General features: G+C 36.6%; 1 long non-coding RNA gene across 1 annotated transcript; it reads right to left on the reverse strand.

Moving 5' to 3' along the window:
• Positions 1 to 15,706: 15,706 nt before the first annotated feature.
• Positions 15,707 to 19,072, reverse strand: LOC140876002 (uncharacterized). Its single transcript, XR_012148633.1, has 3 exons — positions 18,907 to 19,072; positions 18,406 to 18,792; positions 15,707 to 17,721 (listed from the first exon to the last, which is right to left on the reverse strand). It is a non-coding gene; the product is annotated as an uncharacterized lncRNA (long non-coding RNA).
• Positions 19,073 to 19,976: the final 904 nt, after the last annotated feature.

The raw sequence follows: 19,976 nt of genomic DNA on the forward strand, positions 1-19,976 counted from the left end.
AAATGTGAATGTAAATCTAGGGTCTCTGCCGCTAACAATACTCACAGGTACACTGTTACGCCTTAAACGAATACAAATTTCGTGTGATGAGATTAATGTTTTTAATGCATTAACAAGTCTCATATTATTATGTTTTGATGATTAAAAAACTCGGTTAATTGTTACTAACCATTTAAAGTGAGATTTTTCAAATTAGATTTATTGACAAATAAATTATTGAAAGTTATTTTGAAGCTATCAATGCATTTATGAAGTCTCATATTGCTCATATAATGGACACAATGTTATGTGGATGCCATGAAACATTGTTATGAGGATATGAAGAAAAGGACAAGAAGAAGCCAAAGTATGGAGCAGCAACTTCCAAAAATTACTGGGAATTTTATATGCATTGAAATCCGATCTCCACCAGTCATAATCCAGATGAGGAAGTTTTAAATCTTCTGTCCAAATTTAAGAGAAATCCAATGGCTACATTGAGAGACATGATTTTTTCACATATGCTGCACAATACCTACTCCTGCAAGGAACGAAACCATGAAGATTCAACTTCAAAAAATAACTGGGAATGATTGAGACATTAAAAACAAATCTCCACCAATCAGATTCAAATTTAGGATGTTTTACAACTTCTGTGCAACTTTCAGATCAATCCAACGGATGGATTGAGAGATATGAATTTTTCAAATATGTCTTGCAGAACAAGATGCGAAAACATGATGTAGCGACTTCCGAAAATTACTGGAAATTTTTTGACTCATTCAAATACAATCTGCACAATTCAGGATGACGATCAAGATATTTTTAAGCTAACAGTTAGATTGTGAGATATGATTTTTTCACAAAATCCGCACAGTGCTGTTTTTGAAGGGGACAGCGGCGCCGAACACTTTTTGTCTCTCCTTGACTTTCCAACACACGCTCCATGCACTCAAATCAGATTCAAATCCTTACCAAATATAAATATAGGCCTTCCAAGGTCATTTGGAGACATCCCAACTCATCTCTTCTCTACTTTGCAAGAAATCTTCTCTCTATCAAAGTGTGTGTGTGATATATTCAAGTATTTGAGAGTGTTTGTAAAAATAGTTTGTGAGTTGGTTGTGCTATTGTTGTAAAGACTTGAGTGTGAAGCCAAGTGTGTTGTGCTATCGTTGTAAACACTTGAGTGTGAATCCAAGTGTGTTGTGTTGAGGCTATCCTTGGAGCCCTTAAGACCAAGTGTTCGAGTTGTATCGGCGCGGTGATCGTGTTGAATTGTACGGCTATCCTTGGAGCCATCAAGGCCAAGAAGTTGAAGTGCTAGTGGATCCTTGGTTAATCGATCTTAACCAAGAAGGGGAGACGCAGACGATTTATCGTCGAACTTCCATAAACATATCCTATCTCATTTATCGCTTTATTTCTTTTACGCATTTATTTACCGCATTTATTTTTGATTGCTTTAAGTCTTCCGCTTGCGTACTAGCATAATCGCTTTAAATTGCTAAAGTTGCCAATAGAACCTAAATCCCCCCCCCCCCCATTAGGTTCTAACAAGTGGTATCAAAGCCACCTTTTTACAAAATATTTTCAAAAAAGGCTCTATGGCTAATCTAGCTAGCGATTATGCTCAAGGGCAATCAACCAATCATCCTCCTCTTTTCAATGGCATAAACTACGGATATTGGAAAAATCGAATGTACCTATATATCCAATCCGTAGATTATGATCTTTGGAAAGTAACCGTGAAAGGTCCCTATATACCTTTGAAAGAGGTTGAGGGAGTCAAAATTCCTAAGGGAATGGACGAGGACATGCGATTAATTTCTCAAAATGCTAAAGCTATGAATATTTTGCATTGTTCCCTAGATATGAATGAATACAACCGGATCTCGATGTGCTCATCGGCAAAAGAGATTTGTGACAAATTGGAGATATGCCACGAAGGGACCAATCAAGTCAAGGAGACAAAGATCGATCTACTTCAACTCAAATACGAGACATTTGAGATGGAGGCTAGTGAGGATGTTGATACCATGTTCCGAAGGCTCTCTCAAATCATCAATGAGCTAGCCCAACTTGGAGAACAATATACAACCAAGAAAGTGTGGAGGAGAGCTCTACGCGCCCTACCCAAGGAGTGGGATGCAAAGAGGACGGCCATCATAGAATCCAACAAAGGCGACACCGCTTCCTATGATCTTGATCAACTCCATGGGACTCTAAAAACCCATGAGTTGGAATTGTCTACAAGGAAGGATTTAAAGAAAGAAGATGAGAAGATCAAGGCAAAGGGGATTGCCTTATCTACCCAATCCAAAGAAGAAGATGATGATGATATGACACTCTTCGCAAGAAAGTTCAAAAGATTTATGCAAGGAAACAACTTCAAGAAGGACAAGAAGACGGACAAGGAAGTGACATGCTACAACTGTCAACAACAAGGGCATTATTCAAATGAATGCTCTCTCAAGAAGAAATATGCCATAGGCAAGAAGAAAGCACTCATAGCCACTTGGAGCGATAGCGATGACGACGGTGAGGAAGCCAACCTTTGTCTCATGGCCAAAGATGATGACATCACCTCCGACGACAATGATGAGGTACCATCTTATGATGAAATACTTCAAGCTTATAAACTTATGTTTGATATGGCTAAAACCCTTAGAAAAGAAAATAAACTTCTTAAAAATGAATTAGATTCTAAGGAGCATGAAAACCTAAGATTAAAGGATGACATAGCTCACTTAGAAAAATCATTTGATAAGTTCAATGTTAGTAGTAATAAATTGAATAATTTACTAAGCATGTAGAAATATAGTTTTGATAAGGGTGGAATAGGGTATGGTAAGAAATCTATAGACTTTACTAGCCTTAGAGCTAAAACAAAAATGAGATCACCCCCTACATGCTCTTATTGTTCTAAAATAGGTCATGCTAGACATAAATGTAGATCCTTGAAATATCAATATGATCAAAAGAGCTATATGAAATGGAGGCCTAAGAGTACTTAACAACTCATCAGTCGGCATTATGAGATCATGATCTAAGGGAGTTCATCATAGACCGGTTTAAACTGCCTTGACTTGCGACTGGTCTTCCTGATGAACGCTGCTCTGTCCAAGAAAATAGGTTTTTAAAAAGGCCATAGCCCTACCTACTACTGGGAGCACTCTTGGAAAGTGGCGATGATGTTGCTATGAGAGACTGAACTCTTAGAAGTCTATTTTGTATCTCTCTTTTCTAACACTGTAGACCCAATAGAACTAAAGGGTACCAAAATCAATTCTTGCAAAGAAATAGGAAAACTGTTCTTCCTAGCATATGATATCTAGACAATGGATGTTTTAGACATATGACTGAGAACAAAGATCTACTCCAATCCGTCAAACCAAAGGAGAAGGGAACTGTCACCTTTGGAGACAACATCAAAGGAGTTATCGAAGGAATCGGCTCAATAGGTATTTTTAAATCCTGCTTGATTGATGATGTACTCCTAGTGAAAGGACTTAAGCATAATCTACTAAGCATAAGTCAATTGTGCGATAGAGGTTATAAAATCAAATTCACTCCCCAACACTGCACTATATCACTCACATCTGACAAATCCATATATTTCAAAGGATATAAAAGTGAAAATTTTTAAAAGGTTTTTTTAAATAATTTATCTTTATCAAATATTAAAAGCCTTGTATCCTTGAATGTTGATGATAACATTCTTTGGCATAGACGACTAGGTCATGTTAGTCCTAGCACCATAGAAAAACTTTTTAAACTTGATTTAGTTGTTGGTATGCCAAAAATTAATTTAAAATTAGATTCTGTTTGTGATGCGTGTCAACTTGGCAAACACACAAGGGAATCTTTTAAAAGAAAAAATTTTGTATCAACTTCTATGCCCCTTGAACTTCTTCACCTAGATCTATGTGGTCCCTCGAGGAACGCTAGTCAAGGAGGGAAGCTTTATGCATTTGTCATTGTGGATGATTCCTCACGTTACACATGGACATTATTTTTAGCCCACAAAAATGATGCCTTTGATTATTTTAAAACTTTTGTCAAACGTGTTGAGAATGAGAAAAATCTTTCAATAAAACAGATCCGTAGTGACCACGTAACTGAATTTCAAAATGAGAGTTTTACAAACTTTTGTGAAGAGAAAGGCATCGGTCACAATTTTTCTTGTCCTAGGACTCCTCAACAAAATGGGGTCGTTGAGAGGAAAAATAGGACACTTGTGGAGATTGCGAGGACCATGATATGTGAGCATTCTCTACCAAAATATTTTTGGGCTGAAGCAATGAACACTGCCTGCTACATTATCAATCGTGTATCAATAAGACCAATTCTCAAGAAAACTCCATATGAATTATGAAGAGGGAGAAAGCCTAACATTTCATACTTTCGGGCCTTTGGATCAAAATGCTACATTCATAATAATGGTAAGGACAACCTCGGTAAGTTTGATGCCAAGTCCGACAAAGGCATATTTCTCGGATATTCTACCTCAAGTAAGACTTTTAGAGTATTTAATAAACGTACTTTACTTGTTGAAGAATCTATGCATGTTGTATTTGATGAATCTATGTCTATAGTCTCTCGCACTAACAATGATGATGTAGAATTACTTGAAGAAGAGATGGCTTCATCAAGCTTAAATGATATAGATGTTTCTGTTGAGGAAACACCACTTCCGAAGGATTGGACGCTTCATAAAGATCATCCTATGGATCTTATCATTGGAAGTCCTTCGAAGGGAGTAACTACTCGATCTTCTCTTAATAATATCTGCAATCATCTTGCTTTTGTTTCGCATGTTGAACCTAAGTATATTGATGATTCTTTATTAGATGATTCATGGATAATTGCTATGCAAGATGAATTAAATGAATTCAAGCGTAATGATGTTTGGAATCTTGTTCCTAGGCCGCATGATAAATCTATTATTGGTACTAAATAGGTCTTTAGGAATAAACTTGACGAGCATGGTACTATCACTAGAAATAAATCTAGACTTGTAGCTAAAGGATATAGTCAAGAAGAAGACATTGATTATGATGAGACATATGCTCCTGTTGCCCGACTTGAATCTATTCGCATGTTGCTTGCTTTTGTCTGCTCTAGAAATTTCAAGTTATTTCAAATGGATGTTAAGAGTGCATTCTTGAATGGTGAACTAAAAGAGGAAGTTTATATTGAACAACCTGATGACTTTGTTGATGCATTATTGCCTGATCATGTGTATAGATTAAACAAAGCTTTGTATGGTTTGAAACAAGCTCCTAGAGCTTGGTATGAAAAACTATCAACTTTCCTTCTCTCAAATGGTTTTTCGAGAGAAAAGATTGACATTACTTTATTTACCAAAAATGTCAAAGATGATTTATTGATTGTGCAAATTTATGTTGATGACATAATTTTTGGTTCTACCAACGAAACTCTCTGTCAAGATTTCTCCAAGCTTATGCAGGAACACTTTGAGATGAGCATGATGGGGGAACTTAACTATTTCCTCGGATTGCAAATCAAACAGTGCAAGGATGAGTTCTTTGTGAACCAAAGCAAATACATAAAGGATATTCTAAAGAAGTTTGGGATGGAGAACACAAAATCATCATCCACACCGATGAGCACAGCAATCAGACTCGATAAGGATGAAAATGGTAAATCTGTAGATCAATCTTCCTTTCGTAGTATGATTGGCTCCTTACTTTATGCTACTGCTAGTAGACCGGACATTATGTTTAGTGTTTGCTTGTGTGCACGATTTCAATCATGTCCAAAGAAATCACATTTGTTCGCCTTAAAACGCATTTTCAAATATCTTTCAAATACTCCAAATCTCGGCTTGTGGTATTCGAAAAATTCTTTCTTTGATTTAAAAGCATACTGTGATGCCGACTTTGGTGGATATAAGGTGGACAGGAAAAGCACTAGTGGAACTTTCTTCTTTCTAGGAAATTGTTTAGTTTCTTGGTTTTCAAAGAAACAAAATTGTGTTGCGTTGTCAACGACCGAAGCAGAATATATGGCTGCCGGTAGTTGTTGTGCGCAAATTCTTTGGATGAAGCATCAATTGCTTGACTATGGTGTATCTTTTTCAAAAATCCCTATTTTTTGTGACAACACTAGCGCCATATGTCTTACAAAGAATCCGATTCAATATTCGCGCACAAAACATATTGACATTCGTCATCATTTTATTCGTGATCACATCGAACGAAATGAAGTTGAACTTCAATATGTTGACACTACAAATCAAATTGCTGATATTTTTACAAAACCACTAGATGAAAATACTTTTATTTGTTTGTGTGGTGAACTTGTCATGATTGAGTTGTAATCGCTTGTAGACATAAGTTTAAATTTAATGTCATATTAAGGGGGAGTTTAATATTAAATTCGAGCAATTTAATGTTGGATAATACAAATTAATTGTATTTATTCAAAGTTATAAAGCTCACATTTTATGTGAAATTTATGTGTTGTTTTTTAGAAATCATATTTCAATTCTCTTGTTTTGCATTTACTTTTTCAGTTTTTTTGATTATCACAAAAAGGGGGAGAATTAGTTTGGTTAAATACTTTAACTAAGGGGGAGAGTTAGTTCGGTTAAATGCATAGAGAATAAAATTGGTTATTTGATAAACAAATTTTTAATTTTCTTCTTAGCTAATTGTTTAATTTAGGGGGAGTTTTATTCATGCAATTATATTGTGCAAATTTAAATTGTTTATTTAATATTGTACATTTATTTCTCCTATTTAACCAAGTTTTGTGATTATCAAAAAGGGAGAGATTGTTACGCCTTAAACGCATACAAATCTCGTGTGATGAGATTAATGTTTTTAATGCATTAACAAGTCTCATATTATTATGTTTTGATGATTACAAAACTCGGTTAATTGTTACTAACCATTTAAAGTGAGATTTTGCAGATTAGATTTATTGACAAATAAATTATTAAAAGTTATTTTGAAGCTATCAATGTATTTATGAAGTCTCATATTACTCATATAATGGACACAATGTTATGTGGATGCCATGAAACATTGTTATGAGAATATGAAGAAAATGACAAGAAGAAGCCAAAGTATCGAGCAGCAACTTCCGAAAATTACTTGGAATTTTATATGCATCGAAATCCGATCTCCACCGGTCATAATCCAGACGAGGAAGTTTGAAATCTTCTGTCCACATTTGAGAGAAATCCAATGGCTATATTGAGAGATATGATTTTGTCAAATATGCTGCACAATACCTACTCCTGCAAGGAACGAAACCATGCAGATTCAACTTCAAAAAATAACTGGGAATGATTGAGACATAGAAAACAAATCTCCACCAATCCAATTCAAGTTTAGGATGTTTTACAACTTCTATCCAACTTTCAGACCAATCCAACAGATGGATTGGGAGATATGAATTTTTCAAATGTGTCGCACAGAACAAAATGCGAAAACATGATGTAGAGACTTCCGAAAATTACTGGAACTGTTTGACTCTTTCAAATCAAATCTCCACCGTTCCGAATGAATAGCAGGATGTTTTAAAGATTTAGTACAAATTTCAGATCAATCCAACGATTAGATTGTGAGATATGATTTTTCCACAAAATCCGCACAGTGCTGTTTTTGAAGGGGACAGCGGCGCCGAACACTTTTTGTCTCTCCTTGACTTTCCAACACATGCTCCATGCACTTAAATCAGATTCAAATCCTTACAAACTATAAATAGAGGCCTCCAAGGTCATTTGGAGACATCCCAACTCATCTCTTCTCTACTTTGCAAGCAATCTTCTCTCTATCAAAGTGTGTGTGTGATATATTCAAGTATTTGAGAGTGTTTGTAAAAATAGTTTGTAAGTTGGTTGTTCTATTATTCTAAACACTTGAGTGTGAAGCCAAGTGTGTTGTGCTATCGTTGTAAACACTTGAGTGTGAAGTCAAGTGTGTTGTGTTGAGGCTATCCTTGGAGCCCTTAAGGCCAAGTGTTCGAGTTGTATCGGCGCGGTGATCGTGTTGAATTGTACGGCTATCCTTGGAGCCATCAAGGCCAAGAAGTTGAAGTGCTAGTGGATCATTGGTTAATCGATCTTAACCAAGAAGGGGAGACGTAGACGATTTATCGTCGAACTTCCATAAACATATCTTATCTCATTTATCGCTTTATTTCTTTTACGCATTTATTTACCGCATTTATTTTTGATTGCTTTAAGTCTTCCATTTGCGTACTAGCATAATTTCTTTAAATTGCTAAAGCTGCCAATAGAACCTAAATCCCCCCCCCCCATTAGGTTCTAACATACACCATTCAATCGTACTATCTTTTGAATATACAATCAAAGGTGTATTCTCAGTTATACTAGATAAAGTGCATTGACTTGGTGAGTTGATCCACCACTACCTATATGACATCACAATTCCTTGTTGACAATGGAAAATGGGTCAGAAATTCCATTGTGATATACTCTCATTTTCATTCAGGAATCTGTAGGCTAAGAATCAAACCTCTAGGTCTTCGGTGCTCAGCCTTAACCTGTTGACATACCAAGCACCTAGATACATACTAATAAACAATGCATTTTATCCGCCATGATCTGCATGTATTTACTGTTCATATGACGCATAATCATTTAACACGTTGAGCCATATCTTCTTCGAGATAACCATAGTTAGTTGGGCCAATTAGCCCTAGTTTGTGGACGATTGGACGTCATGAGACATGGCCGACGCGCATGGAGGGCTGTGATGTTTCCAGGATGTTTTCCAATCCACGTCCGGTTGTTATGCTAGTAGTCCATAGGGTTTTGAGTGACATAAGTCTCTTTGGAGCTTTTATTCTGATCATGAGTTTCTCGTTGATCCAATCACCCTGTCCACGTCATTTTTCATGCACATATAGGTTTATATACTCGTATTTATTATACTGGGTGTTAGATCTCACGTCCTTTTGTTTTCATCTTGGACACCCCATTCCGCGGTGAAGGCCTCAAGTTGGATAACGCAGGCAAGAGTATGTCCCGAGGCAAGGAGCATCGTCGTTGAGATCTCCGGTTATTTGATTCTGTTATTTTACTTTTCTTTGGGTTGTTACACTGCCATTCGATTTGGTTGCCTTAAACAACATTTTAGACTATCATTTTAGATTTGGGGATTTGTACTATTTTTTCCCCTGATTTACCTGATTATTGTCATTTAAAATTTAATTGCATGCGTAAGAATTGTTAGTAGGTGATTTCGGTACGGTCTTTGCATTTATGGTATCAGAGCATGAAATAATGCTTTGGCACATAGAACTTTCCTTTAGGGTTTGAACTTTGTTTTGCTTTGTAAATGGTAGGACAAGGTGATGAGAGCATTTGCGACAATGTAGGTCGATGGGGAGACGATGATGAGGGCCACTATCACTGTCGAGAACTTCGCCACCATCACCACAACGGTCTTTGTCGCTTCGAAATGCATAGGTTCCTCTAGATGGGCCCCAAGCCACTAGTAGGCGGAGAGTCATCTGAAGTGGCAGAAGATTGGTTGGAACACATGGAGGGTAGTTTTCGAGTGTTCGATAACACTGAGGAACATCTTATGGGAGCAGTGAATTTCCTTCTTGAAAGGTGTGTTCGGAAATGGTGAAAATCTGTTTCTACTCCACTACTGCAAGCGCAGGGTACGATTACTTGGGCTGATTTCTGTACTGCATTTGTGACCGATAATTTTGGTTGGGAATAAATCTAGCAAATAGACTAGGTCAAGTTATAATATATGAACGATGAGTCCAAGTATCGATCCCACAGAGACTAATATTTAATTACTAAAACTTTAACTACTTAACTGAAGCTGGACAAAATAAATAAATAAAGGAGATGATAAAAATAAATCTAAATATAATTAACTAGAACAATTGTCAATTAAGTCTAACAGCAGTTGATGATCAAGGAAATATCAAATTAAAATAAAGGATTAAGACACACAACGGTACCAAACTCTAATATGTAGGCAAGGATAAAATCCAATTAATTATTAAATTCTTGCACAATCACGGTGAAATCCCTTAAATTAATTATCAATCTATTTCTAGAATTAATAATTCTATATAAATCTAACAGTCCAACTATTTCTTTGAATTTAATTAGATTTAAATGCATTAAATTGCAATAGAATTTCAGTTTTCACCTAAAAATGCATACTAAAATCGAATATTATTTTTAGTCGATTTAACCATATGTTGATTGACGTCTTTGAAACTATATTTAATCAATACTCTTTCGATTCATGATTAATCAACAAACATGTGATTAGATGATCAAACTATTCACAATAAATATTAAACCAACACCAATCAAAAATTGAAATCAAGGAAAATAATCTCTTGAAAATAAACACAATATCAAACAAATATTTTTTGGCCCTATTGTGGTCTCAATCTAAAAAAAAATTATTCCGTAAGAAAAAAAAAAGAACTAAATCAATGTTTGAAATCATGAAAATAAAGATGTAGCGGCTAAAATCTAATCTACTAAATCACATGCACAAAATTAAATAAATACTATGAGTATTATTTTTAAGTTTAATTGATTTAAATTTTTTTATTTGATTTATGTGATTAATAAATATTAATTATTTATCTAAATGATTTTATTGAACAACTTATTTGTTTTAATGATTTTAATGGTTTAAGCTTGCTTATTTAAATTATTTTAATTATCCAGCTTATTTATTTAAAATGACTTAAGTTTATCGGTTAGTTATTTAAATGATTTTAACTGTCTAGCTTAATTATTTAAGTACTTTTGATTGTCCAATTTGTTTTAAAGATTTTTAATTCTCCTTGTGTATTTATTCAAATGACTTTTAAATGTTCATATATTTTATTTAAATTTTTTTAATCGCTCCGTTTATTATTTGAATGTTTATTTTATCATTGTGAAATCAAAATGTTAAAGTATTTATTTAAAAGAATTCTTGAGTTTCTGTTATTTCAGGGTCGGCGGGAGGAAGCAGAGTTGTGAGATATAAATTATTTTTGAGATTTATGTAGTAAACTAGAGGAAATTTATTAAATAATTATTTTAAAGATTTTCGAGCATCACAAATTATTTTAAATCCAAAATTTTATTTTTTGGCTAGTGCATGTGAAGTGTATAATGTAGGATGTGACGAGCACGTCGGTTCAAATGGAGAGCAATTTGGGATAGTTATGACCGAGTTAGGAGGATTTCAAGTTAGTGTGGTTATCGCAGATTTTTGGTTTAGTTAAGGGCTGTCCTGAAATCCTATTTGTTCAGGCTGCTCGGGTTAGCTCAGAGAGTCAAGGTCTGGTCCTTGGGTTAGTTTAGAGTGTGTTGAAGATGCCGGTTCAAGGTGGAAGCATTCCGGGTTAGTTATGAGCGAGTTATAGGTTTTTCGGGTCCGGTGCTCGGATTGCGCCACTTTAGAGAAAAGAGGAAGTTGAGGAAATTAATTCTCAATTTAGGTGCAACACCCTTAACCATCATTTGCATCATTTAAAGCTCTCATTTTAAAGTGTGTCACGTATATTTTTGGAGTCCATTTTTAAGGTGTTGATGCATGATTATTTAAGTTGACTCACTTAGTGATTTTTATCATGTTTACAAAAAAAAAAAATGCAAGAAAGTTATGTTGAGTAATGAAGTGAAAAGAGAAAGGTTTTGAATGAGGAAAGTTGATTGTGACTATAGATGGGCAATGTTGGGCCCGGAGATGTCTCAGTTTACATGCCGAACAGATGGGTAAGGATGGGGCCGGGAGACATCTCGGTTTCCCTTACCAACCAATGGGCATGGAGGGGCCAAGAGTGATCTTGGTTTCCTTGACAAACAGACGGGTAAGGATGGGGCCATGAGACATCTCGTTTCCCTAACCAACAGACGGGCAGGGAAGGGACAAGAGAGATCTTGGTTTCCTTGTCAATAAAGGGGCAATGTGGGATCGGGAGAAATTGTAGTGACCCGCACCGTGATCACCTAATAATCAAAAGCTTAAGCATGCATTTAACTTAATTAAATAAATCAGAAATTAAATAGCGGAAAACATAAACATCAACAAAATATTGTTTACAACCATATCGAATAAAATCCAGTGTATTAACCCAAATACAACTGAAACAAAAGCCTAGACAAAAACCCTGCTGGTCCTCCATCGCCTAAGCTCTCCTGGAACCACCCGCCTCATCCAGCCGCATACCTGCCCCATGGAATAGGGTATCCAGATACAACAAAGTACGGGAAGTGAGCATGATAAGCTCAGTACGAGAGTATGAGTATACGGTGTTATGTGTGCATGTATGCAAGTGAACTGGGTACCAAGACTCTCAGGTCAAGAAACAAGCTCAAAGACCGGGCCCAGGATATATAGCACGTTGCGCCGTCGCATCAGGAGGTGGCTCATATACCCAGTGGATAATGGTGACCTGATACTAGTATATGTGTCCAACCATAAAGGTGACCTGACACAAGACTTACATATCCAACCATCCACAAACTCGTAGGGTGAGCGCCCTACTACAGGATACTTCTAAGGTAAAAGCTCAATATGCTCATGTATGCAACATACAATCATGACATGCTGTATATAAAGATATATAAAACATGCAATCACATAATCCATGCAAACACATAATACATACATACTCAATCTGGATATCTCGAATAATACTTCCGTACTTCATAAACTAGGCAAGCTAGACCAGCACTATGTCCAAGCCTATAATCCGCACTACAATGCAAAGTATTCATGCATTATAATCTTATTCTAAAAGTCTTAACTATGCTATAGAATACTCTCTATTTACTATAAGGAGCCAGAGCTATACCTGCGTCCGTCGTCAGCCCGCTGATGACGACTGCCCCAGAACTTGGGGACCGCTCCGCCGCAACCCCGGAGCACCTGGCCAACCTCCGGACCAAGCCTAGGAAGGCTTGAAACACCCCAAAACTCCTAAAACTAAGCAGAAACCGAGAGAGAAGAGATGATTTTGGTGTGAAAATGTGGCTCTCGGAACCCCTATTTATAGACAGAGAACGTTGGGTCCGTTCTAGGAATGTTGCGTCCATTCTCTACCTGTCCTGCCACACGTCGATCCAATTTCATGCAAATTGAACATTTGTCCCTGACAGGAAATGTTGCATCCGTTGGTGGTTTGTTGCGTCTGTTCGGCATCGGACGCAATGTTCTGCTTCGGATGCAACGTTCTCGTTTGGCTGCTTCTAGATTGTCTGAGACCCACGGGACCTTTCCTATCATTTTTGGATGTTCCGGATCTGATTTTCCATTTATTTTCACCAAATAAGGACTCCTTAAACATGTTTTGACACTTTTAAAATTATATGTCATTTTCTAACATGTTTAAAATCATTTAATCTTGTAAAATAGAACCGGGCTACTACATTCTCCCCCTACTTAAGATATTTCGTCCTCGAACAATCTTAAGTACTGAATGCAGTAAAATACTGAATAAACATATTTTATTCAAACTGATTCATTTTACAAGTTGCAATCTAAAAATACGACAATTCAAAATAACTCTGGATAATCTGTACGCATACGACTTTCAAGTTCCCAAGTGGCCTCCTCAGTGCCTCGGCGTTTCCACTGAACTAGAACAAGAGGAATGGTCTTGTTGCATAACACCTTATCCTTATGACCTAAGATACACAAAGATATCTCCACGTAGGTCAAATCCGAGTCAAACTATACCTCAGACGACTGTAAGATATGAGACTCATCTGCCACATACCGTCGCAACAGTGAAACATGGAACACGTCGTGGATACTTGACAAATACGACTGTAACGCAAACCTTTAAGTCAGATCTCCAACACTTTCCACAATCTCGAATGGACCAATGTACCTAGGAGATAGCTTACCCTTGAGACCGAATCTCAAAATCCTGCGAAATGGGGAAATTTTCAGGAACACTTTCTCTCCCACTTCGAACTGCAAAGGTCTGCGCTTAACATTCGCATAGCTAGTCTGTCGTTCCTGCGCAACCTTAATTCTCTTCTTGATCTTTCCAACAATATCAACATCCTGCTGGACTAACTCTGGTCCCTCAACCTGTCGCTCCTCCACTTCTTCCCAGAACACTGGAGTACGACATCGTCGCCCATACAACGCCTCAAACGGAGCCATCCCAATACTGCATTGGTAACTGTTGTTGTACGCGAACTCAATCAATGGCAACTGATCTTTCCATGCTGGACCAAAATCCATAGAACATGCTCGCAACATGTCTTCAAGAGTACGGATCGTGCGCTCTGACTGTCCGTCAGTCTTTGGGTAATATGTTGTACTCAAGCTAAGAGTAGTACCCATAGTGCGCTGAAGACTCCCCCAAAATCTGGAAGTAAACCTGGGGTCTCGATCACTGACAATGCTCACAGGCACTCCGTGCAATCGAATAATCTCCTGGATGTACAACCGTGCCATCCTGTCAAAACTGTAGTCCCGATTATAAGGAATGAAATGTGCTGACTTGGTGAGTCGGTCCACCACAACCCAGATAGCATCACAATTCCTCGAGCTCACCGGTAAATGGGTCACGAAGTCCATCGTAATCAACTTCCATTTCCACTCAGGAATAGGTAAACTGTGAAGCAACCCTCCAGGTCGTCGGTGCTCTGCCTTGACCTGCTGACACACCAAACATCTAGAAACATATAGATACACACTCCTTTTCATTCCTTTCCACCAGAACCTAGTACGCTAATCCTTGTACATCTTGTTGCTCCCCGGATGAATACTCAACTTAAAACGATGAGCCTGGGATAAAATCTTCTCCCTCAGAGTATCATCCTCCAGAACAACAATACGGCCAGATAAACAAAGAAAACCATCTGACTGATAGTGGAATTCAGACAAACTATCATCCCTGGATAAACGAGCCAAACGTTGGGTCTTCGGATCAGCCATCTGAGCATCTCGAATCCGAGAATACAAAGCAGGCTCAGATAAGACTCGTACCGTGATCACCTACTAATCAAAAGCTTAAGCATGCATTTAACTTAATTAAATAAATCAGAAATTAAACAGCGGAAAACTTAAACATCAACAAAATATTATTTATAACCATATCGAATAAAATCCAGTGTATTAACCCAAATACAACTGAAACAAAAGCCTAGACAAAAACCCTGCTGGTCCTCCATCGCCTAAGCTCTCCTGGAACCACCCGCCTCATCCAGCCGCAGACCTGCCCCATGGAATAGGGTGTCCAGATACAACAAAGTACGGGACGTGAGCATGATAAGCTCAGTACGATAGTATGATTATGCGGTGTTATGTGTGCATGTATGCAAGTGAACTAGGTACCAAGACTCTCAGGTCAAGAAACAAGCTCAAAGACCGGGCCCAGGGTATATAGCACGCTGCGCCGTCGCATCAGGAGGTGACTCATATACTCAGTGGATAATGGTGACCTGATACTAGTACATGTGTCCAACCATAAAGGTGACCTGACACAAGACTTACGTATCCAACCATCCACAAACTCGTAGGGTGAGCGCCCTACTACAGGATACTTCTAAGGTAAAAGCTCAATATGCTCATGTATGCAACATACAGTCATGACATGCTGTATATAAAGGCATATAAAACATGCAATCACATAATCCATGCAAACACATAATACATGCATACTCAATCTGGATATCTCGAATAATACTTTCCGTACCTCATAAACTAGGCAAGCTAGACCAGCACTATGTCCAAGCTTATAATCCGCACTACAATGCAAAGTACTCATGCATTATAATTTTATTCTAAAAGCCTTAACTATGCTATAGCATACTCCCTATTTACTATAAGGAGTCAGAGCTATACCTGCGTCCGTCGTCAGCCCGCTGATGACGACTTCCCCAGAACTTGGGCACCGCTCCCCCGCAACCCCGAGCACCTGGCCAACCTCCGGACCAAGCCTAGGTAGGCTGGAAACACCCCAAAACTCCTAAAACTAAGCAGAAACCGAGAGAGAAGATATGATTTTGGTGTGAAAATGTGGCTCTCGGAACCCCTATTTATAGACGGAGAACGTTGCGTCCGTTCTAGGAACGTTGCGTCCGTTCTCCACCTGTCCTGCCACACGTCGATCCAATTTCATGAAAATCGAACATTTGTCCCTGACAGGTAACGTTGCGTCCATTGGTGGTTCGTTGCGTCCGTTCGTCATCGGACGCAATGTTCTACTTCGGATGCAACGTTCTCGTTTGGCTGCTTCTGGACTGTCTGAGACCCCCAAGACCTTTCCTACCATTTTTGGACGTTTCGGATCTGATTTTTCACTTATTTTCACCAAATAAGGAATCTTTAAACATGTTTTGACACTTTTAAAATTATATGTCATTTTATAACATGTTTAAAATTATTTAATCTTGTAAAATGAAACCGGGCTACTACAGAAATATTCTTGGTTTCCTTACCAGCATATTACTATAGCTATAGATTGATCAATCGAACCAGAAGTCACAATCGAGGATCTAAATTCACAGAAAATTTTAAGTAAGATCAGTTAAAGTTTCAAGCATGAGTTTCAGTTAAAATTTCAAGCATGAGTTTCAGTTAAAGTTTCAAGTTTTAAGTTCAAGTTGAGTGAGTTTTAATGCATGTGACCTCTTTTAGTTCAAGTCTTATTTCTAGTTAAAAGCATTTTCCAAGTAAAGTTTCAAAGTAGTTGATTACAATTATTTTAAAGGCATGTGCATATATTATTTAGTATTTGCTATTAAAAGCTTTATACTTGTTGAGTCTTTAGGCTCACTACATTTTTTTGGTGCAGTTGGTATTGATATTGAGATCGAGGGACGGGACTCTTGAGTGGAATGCGATGGGAGCTTGGCACATCCCTCCGACCTATGCTAGTCTTCCACAGATGTTATTTAAACATATAATTATGATGTATTTTATTTTATATATTGGTTAGATGTAAATTTAAGAACTTCTAGATAATGTTTTAGTTTGTTGGAAAACAAGTATGATGCTGTGATTAATTTAAAAGTTTTAGCTGAGGATGTTTATCCTCTATTTTCGCATTTCAGATATTTACTGTTTAATTAACTAATGATATTTTATGAAAATATTTTTATGTTTGGTGAATAGTAATATGAGTTATTATTCTTGTAGAGTGCAAAAAAAAAAAATTTATTTTTCACGTTTATTTATTTTAAAATTTTAGACTTTCAGTAAAAGATTTAGGATCGTTTCAAAAGATCTTGGTAGGAATAAGAAAATCTCAGCGTGGTTGGCGCGATTCCTCCTTGATGTTGTTCTTTTTCGCTCTTAAGCCCTAGCTGTCAAACTTTGCACATTACAAGAAAAAAGGCTAAAGACAACGGTTAAAAACCGTTGTCGTAGGGGGTTTAAAACTGCTGTTGAAGGCTTTTTTGTTAAAACTCACGCTTAAATGCAACGGTTAAAAACTGTTGACTTTGAAGAAAAAGACAACAATTTTACTTTCTTGACTCGAGACTTTCATAAAAGCCGCAACAATATCTTATCATTTACTTTGTATCTCCAAACTGTAAATTATTAAAAACAAAAACAAAAATCATAAACACAATTCAAATATGAATAGACCAAAATACCACAAATTTAAAGTGAACTGAAGGTTTACAAGAATTAATGATAAATGTAAAGTAAATAAAGATAGAAGTTATAATTTTTAAAGCTGGTGCAGTACCTTGAGAAGGCCTGTTGTGCCCATCAAAGCAGCGACAAGAACAACCACCTATATATGAGGTAATAACAACAAACATGATAAACATGTGTATATGTATACATACATATACATACACGGTTATTTTAAATGTTGTCTTCTGACCAGGAAGTTCAGTTGAAGGCAAAAACAAGTCACACAAAGATGCAGAAATAATGAGCATACACTTCTCTGCTACATAAATTCTTTCGATCTGGACAGATATATAATGCATCGTGCATATATATAGTATATATATTGTTGATCAATATTTTTAAACAAAAGGTATTTCTGAAATCAAATCCTTTAACGTGATGATAGCCTCAATGGATCAGTACACAAATAGGGGATTGATTTATAATGGATCAGTAGCTATTGACAACTCAATTAGTGTCGAATTGAAAAGAAATGGAGGTATGTATAATGGAGTCAAATACTCAATTTGAATGAAATAAATTGATCTTCCTATCAACATTTGTTGGAATGATGATTCAAAGACAAACAGCTAGCTTTATAAACAACAATCCTATCCATCCCAAGAGGCCATTACCATTAATTTATATGAGCTTTAATTTCAATGTGGGAGTGAATAAAAATGTAACTGATGATTTAACTATCTCACCCAAAAAATCAGCATCAACTACATATACAAGAAGCCTAACTTAATAGATAATCAACATAACTAATAAAGCATAAATAGATAAACACATGCACTACCTTTGAGGTACATATGACTTCTTGAAGATGGATATTCAACCAAGTATCACAATTCAACAAATGCCCATTATAAGTTTCTCCGTTTTCAGCTCCACCAACTGCCATCATATCAGATATTTCCCAGAGAAGTGTATTAAACCGCAAAAAACAAACAAAAAAGAAGATAAAATATCAGCCTGTTTCAAGATATCATCCTTGTTGTGCCGCTCATCTGGCATCATTTGCACAGCCAATCCCTCAGCTGACATACGCACATTACGAGCCCTGATGTTTGATGCTTGGAAAATTTATATTAAGACTTCCTATGGAGATCACCTCTTCTTCTCTATTTCCAAGTTTCAAGATCAGCAGATATGAGCCCTTTTCCCATTATTGGTTCCAATATATCTGCAAGAACACCCAGTTTCAAGGAGAATGTGTCTTGCGACGATGGGATCTGAGACAATAACAACTACTAATATAAAGTTCTTTTTGGGGCATAATTTCGTGCTCAAAACTTACAATTTCAGAGATTGGATTTAGGGCTTTCGGTCGTGGCTAGATGCAGGGCTGTCGAACATCTTTTCGACGCTGTAAGGTGGCGCCGATGGTCAATAAACGGGAGAAGTTGAACGTCGTGGCTAGATGCATGGTTTCTCTTTTCCTTATTTTTTGTTTGAAGCGTGAAGTGTTTGTTCAGAGTGATGTGGGTCTGTACAAGACTACCAAGAAATTAAGATATTCATATTATTTAAAAAATAATATAAAAACGAAAAAACACTGACCTTACCTGGAAGTCTCTGGATTTTCACTGTCCTCTCGGCCAACAGAAAATATGATCCAACATCAGCAATTTAGATATCAGTCCCTAAACCCAAACACAATTTCATCTTCAGTCCCTTGTCAGAAAAATATAGTTTAAACTCCCTGGGTCCACATAATTTTTTTGATAAAATTCGGTATAAAACGTTAAAAATATGGTACAAATACACGATATTTGAGTATCAACTGTGGTAAATCTGGTACAAATATATGATTTTTGAGTACTAAGAAAATATTGATATTAATGACACATTTATCTTATTTTGATGGAAATCGGTACAAAACTTTGAAAATATGGTATAATATATGATTTTTGAGTACCAAATGTGTTAGATCTGGTACAAATTTATTATTTTTGAGTATTCAAACATATATTGCAAGTTAATTTTAATAAAGATGATACGAATTACTCTCAAAATCTTATTTTTATACTTGGTCTTGAATAATTAGTTCTTCAATATCATGTATTCGTACCATATTTTCATTATTTTGTACCGACTTTGTATGATTTTTTTAGTATTCAAACATATATTAAAGTTCATATTAGTAATGATGTTCAAATTTTATACTCAAAATCTTATTTTTTGTACTCGATATTGAACAATTAGTGCTCGAATATCATGCATTCGTACCATATTTTCAATGTTTTGTACCGATTTTCATCCGAAAAAAAAATGTGGGCCCAGGGAGTTTAAACAAATTTTTTACTGACAAAGGACTGAAAACATATATATGTTTGGATTTAGGGACTGATTTCTAATTCACCCATC

The sequence above is a fragment of the Henckelia pumila genome, chromosome 1 (genome assembly GCF_033568475.1).
Source record: "Henckelia pumila isolate YLH828 chromosome 1, ASM3356847v2, whole genome shotgun sequence".
NCBI classification, from domain to species: domain Eukaryota; kingdom Viridiplantae; phylum Streptophyta; class Magnoliopsida; order Lamiales; family Gesneriaceae; genus Henckelia; species Henckelia pumila.